Source organism: Schistocerca americana, chromosome 7, assembly GCF_021461395.2.
Source record: "Schistocerca americana isolate TAMUIC-IGC-003095 chromosome 7, iqSchAmer2.1, whole genome shotgun sequence".
NCBI lineage: Eukaryota > Metazoa > Arthropoda > Insecta > Orthoptera > Acrididae > Schistocerca > Schistocerca americana.
The window spans coordinates 343,101,081-343,106,401 of NC_060125.1; the positions used below are offsets into that span (position 1 = coordinate 343,101,081).

The window sequence follows — 5,321 nt, forward strand, 5'->3', positions numbered from 1 at the left end:
TTTCTGCCAACGGCCTTGTCAAAGAGGGCGGAGAAGCGGATAGAGGTTCAGGGCACTCTCTTATCCTAGGGGTGGGAAATTGCCTCTAAAGTCGGAAGAATCAGCAATGATCAACGACATGAGGATGCAGAAGGCAATGGAAACCACTGCATTAAAGACACGTAACGTGTATCCACAGGACATGTGGCCCGTATTTGAAGAAGTGTCATGATGATCTCTCCATTGGCAAAAGATTCCGGAATAGTCCCCCATTCGGATCTCCAGGAGGGGACTTACAAGGGGGAGGTTACCATGAGAAAAAGATTGAATAATCAGCGAAAGGATAACGTTCTACGAGTCGGGGCGTGGAATGTCAGAAACTTGAACGTGGTAGTGAAACTAGAAAATCTCAAAAGGGAAATGCAAAGGCTCAATCTAGATATAGTAGGGGTCAGTGAAGTGAAGTGGATTTCTGGTCAGATGAGTATCAGGTAATATCAACAGCAGCAGAAAATGGTATAACAGGTGTAGGATTCGTTATGAATAGGAAGGTAGGGCAGAGGGTGTGTTACTGTGAACAGTTCAGTGACTGGGTTGTTCTAATCAGAATCGACAGCAGACCAACACCTACAACGATAGTTCAGGTATACATGCCGACGTCGCAAGCTGAAGATGAACAGATAGAGAAAGTGTACGAGGATATTGAAAGGGTAATGCAGTATGTAAAGGGGGACGAAAATATAATCGTCATGGGCGACTGGAATGCAGTTGTAGGGGAAGGAGTAGAAGAAAAGGTTACAGGAGAATATGGGCTTGGGACAAGGAATGAAAGAGGAGAAAGACTAATTGAGTTCTGTAACAAGTTTCAGCTAGTAATAGCGAATACCCTGTTCAATAATCACAAGAGGAGGAGGTATACTTGGAAAAGGCCGGGAGATACGGGAAGATTTCAGTTAGATTACATCATGGTCAGACAGAGATTCCGAAATCAGATACTGGAATGTAAGGCGTACCCAGGAGCAGATATAGACTCAGATCACAATATAGTAGTGATGAAGAGTAGGCTGAAGTTCAAGACATTAGTCAGGAAGAATCAATACCAAAAGAAGTGGGATACGGAAGTACTAAGGAATGACGAGATACGTTTGAAGTTCTCTAACGCTATAGATACAGCAATAAGGAATAGCGCAGTAGGTAGTACAGTTGAAGAGGAATGGACATCTCTGAAAAGGGCCATCACAGAAGTTGGGAAGGAAAACATAGGTACAAAGAAGGTAGCTGCGAAGAAACCATGGGTAACAGAAGAAATACTTCAGTTGATTGATGAAAGGAGGAAGTACAATCATGTCCCGGGAAAATCAGGAATACAGAAATGCAAGTCGATGAGGAATGAAATAAATAGGAAATGCAGGGAAGCTAAGACGAAGTGGCTGCAGGAAAAATGTGAAGACATTGAAAAAGATGTGATTGTCGGAAGGACAGACTCAGCATACAGGAAAGTCAAAACAACTTTTAGTGACATTAAAAGCAACGGTGGTAACATTAAGACTGCGACGGGAGTTCCACTGTTAAATGCAGAGGAGAGAGCAGATAGGTGGAAAGAATACATTGAAAGCCTCTATGAGAGTGAAGATTTGTCTGATGTGATAGAAGAAGAAACAGGAGTCGATTTAGAAGAGATAGGGGATCCAGTATTAGAATCGGAATTTAAAAGAGCTTTGGAGGACGTACGATCAAATAAGGCAGAAGGGATAGATAACATTCCATCAGAATTTCTAAAATCATTGGGGGAAGTGGCAACAAAACGATTATTCACGTTGGTGTGTAGAATATATGAGTCTGGCGATATACCATCTGACTTTCGGAAAATCATCATCCGCACAATTCCGAAGACGGTAAGAGCTGACAAGTGCGAGAATTATCGAACAATCAGCTTAACAGCTCATGCATCGAAGCTGCTTACAAGATTAATATACAGAAGAATGGAAAAGAAAATAGAGAATGCGCTAGATGCCGATCAGTTTGGCTTTAGGAAAAGTAAAGGGATGAGAGAGGCAATTCTGACGTTACGGCTAATAATGGAAGCAAGGCTAATGAAAAATCAAGACACTTTCATAGGATTTGTCGACCTGGAAAAAGCGTTCGACAATATAAAATGGTGCAAGCTGTTCGAGATTCTGAAAAAAGTTGGGGTAAGCTATAGGGAGAGACGGGTCATATACAATATGTACAACAACCGAGAGGGAATAATAAGAGTGGACGATCAAGAACGACGTGCTCGTATTAAGAAGGGTGTAAGACAAGGCTGTAGCCTTTCGCCCCTGCTCTTCAACGTGTACATCGAGGAAGCAATGATGGAAACAAAAGAAAGGGTCAGGAGTGAAATAAAAATACAAGGTGAAAGGATATCAATGATACGATTCGCTGATGACATTGCTATCCTGAGTGAAAGTGAAGAAGAATTAAATGATCAGCTGAACGGGTGAACAGTCTAATGAGTACACAGTATGGTTTGAGAGTAAATCGGAGATAGACGAAGGCAATGAGAAGTAAGTAGAAATGAGAACAGCGAGAAACTTAACATCAGGATTGATGGTCACGAAGTCAATGAAGTTAAGGAATTCTGCTACCTAGGCAGTAAAATAACCAATGACGGACGGGCCAAGGAGGACATCAAAAGCAGACTCGCTATGGCAAAAAAGGCATTTCTGGCCAAGAGAAGTCTACTAATATCAAATACCGGCCTTAATTTGAGAAAGAAATTTCTGAGGATGTACGTCTGGAGTACAGCATTGTATGGTAGTGAAACATGGACTGTGGGAAAACCGGAACAGAAGAGAATCGAAGCATTTGAGATTTGGTGCTATAGACGAATGTTGAAAATTAGGAGGACTGATAAGGTAAGGAATGAGGAGGTTCTACGCAGAATCGGAGAGGAAAGTAATATGTGGAAAACACTGATAAGGAGAAGGGACAGGATGGTAGGACATCTGCTAAGACATGAGGGAATGACTTCTATGGTACTAGAGGGAGCTGTAGAGGGCAAAAACTGTAGAGGAAGACAGAGATTGGAATACGTCAAGCAAATAATTGAGGACGTAGGTTGCAAGTGCTACTCTGAGATGAAGAGGTTAAAAAAGTATGATTCGGAGCAGCTGTGTGTAAAGCTACCCATCCCATACAAGTTGAGGTTTTCTAAGGGAGTAGCATGATCTACACAATCAAACCCCTTGAAAAGACCACAAAAAATATTAATGCAAATTATAATTCAAATGTGAGACTACTCTTGATGAAAGTTATCCAATTAAATAAAATAATGTCTGAAGTAGTCTGTTCCTGACTGAAAACCATAGTCATGATTTACCGTAATATAAAAGCAAAGCAGCACTGTACAATCAGTTATCAGAACGATAAGGGAAGTGTTTCATACTGCAAAAGTTAGTAATTTGACTGCAAGAATTTTGAACAGCATACACTGTCTGAATAATTAACGTGAACATGAAACCTAGAGTAATTGGCTTTGCAAAATTTGATCACAAAAACTGTCTCTGATTAGCGGAAGTTGGCCGACATTGAATAAATAAAAAATTAATTACCCTTTCTCCTTACCTCTATTCTGCTCAAATCTGGATAACGCGTTGCAGTACTCCTCTGTATTGCGCGCCGCTGTGCTATAGCTGCAAATTACTATGTCTACGCAGAGACACTCGAGAGGTGCAATGAGTTCTCTGTTAATTACAAATCGAACTGTTTATCGAACATATTTGGTTGGATTATCCATTAAAAGGACTGTAAGAGAAAGGTTGGTAAGAAAATGAAACACGCTTGAAAATGACAACACTATGTTTTTTATGTTGAGAAAAAGTGCTCTAGGCAGATTTTTAATTTAATGAACTTCTCAACATCCAAACAATACACTTTGCTATCTCTCAAATCTAACAACTTTCAGTACAATAACCAAGTTAGTTCGATGGCGCAGCAATAATGAAAAAAACATCATTATTGTATTTACCTGACACGCCATTAGATTTCTTCCATCACAAATCTGTTTCATAATCATGTTGATTGAACAAAATGATAAACTGATGCATTAAGTTTGAATCATAATATTGCCACAGCTTCCTCACTAACATTGGTTAACATTATCAGCCTAACTCTAACATACCTGGAATTCGACTCTGTCTCTCAAAAAACTAAACACTGTCAGCTCCCACTGCGCCCTCACGTACCTCAAAGATTTTGGCTTAATTTCTGCGATACAGCTTACAACATCGCTGCCCGCTCACAATCGATTCAGACACGAAAAAATCCCGATACCAAAATTATACCTGACACCTATCATTGAGTACATTACTTTTGCGAATAATTAATTATTTTCGAAAATTTAATGAAGTTTCATACAATTACATGTGCCAGATTATGAAGAACTTCACTGTACCTCCGTTGCACAACGACTGCAGTGCCAAAGTGTATAGTCAGGACATAGCAACGAGAATGCTTCAAATGTGGCTATCTGCAATATTGGCAATCTACAGGGGAGGCCACCCCTTTGAACAGTGCAGCGGAGTCGGCCAGCGCTCACGACGAGAAAGGGTTTGGGCCGCGCTGCCACGCTATTTCTTCGAGGATCAATTCAGAATGTATTCTAGTCACTTCTGCTTTCTGTACTTTTGATTCCTCCCTTTGGATTTCCTAAATCACAAACGCTGGGATGATTGGAACAGGCAACGGCCAAATTCGTGGCCCATCCTTGTACATTCGCAAATTACGCTTTACTTGTAATGAACACAACGAAAAACCATCAGCTACTAGATATAGAGCGCATAATCCGTCTTCAGGCAACGAGTGGCCTACCGGGACCGTCCGACCTCCGTGTCATCCTCAGTGGAGCACGCGGATAGGAGGGGCGTGGGGTCAGCACACCGCTCTCACGGTCGTTATGATGGTATTCTTGACCGAAGCCGCTACTGTTCGGCCGAGTAGCTCCTCAATTGGCATCACGAGGTTGAGTGCACCCCGATAAATGGCAACAGCGCATGGCAGCCTTGATGGTCACCCATCCAAGCGCCGACCACGCCCGACAGCGCTTAACTTCGGTGATCTCACGGGAACCGGTGTATCCACTGCGGCGAGGCCGTTGCCATAGAGCGCATACAAAAATTGAAATTTGGAACTTTGGCTGGTTTTTCATTCTACTGATTAACACAAGGTGCTGACCTACAGTTATTCCAGCATGCTGGAAGTTCGTCGTTTCTAATGACCTTGATGTTGACGAAACGTAAAGGCACAATCTTCCGTCAACTTTTCATTCACTTTTCTTTGTGAATAACATTTGCATTACT

The 5,321-nt window shown here is 41.7% G+C and overlaps 1 pseudogene; it reads right to left on the minus strand.

The window, feature by feature from the left end:
• Positions 1-5,003: 5,003 nt before the first annotated feature.
• On the minus strand, positions 5,004-5,121 carry LOC124623496 (annotated as a pseudogene).
• Between the last annotated feature and the right edge of the window lie 200 nt (positions 5,122-5,321).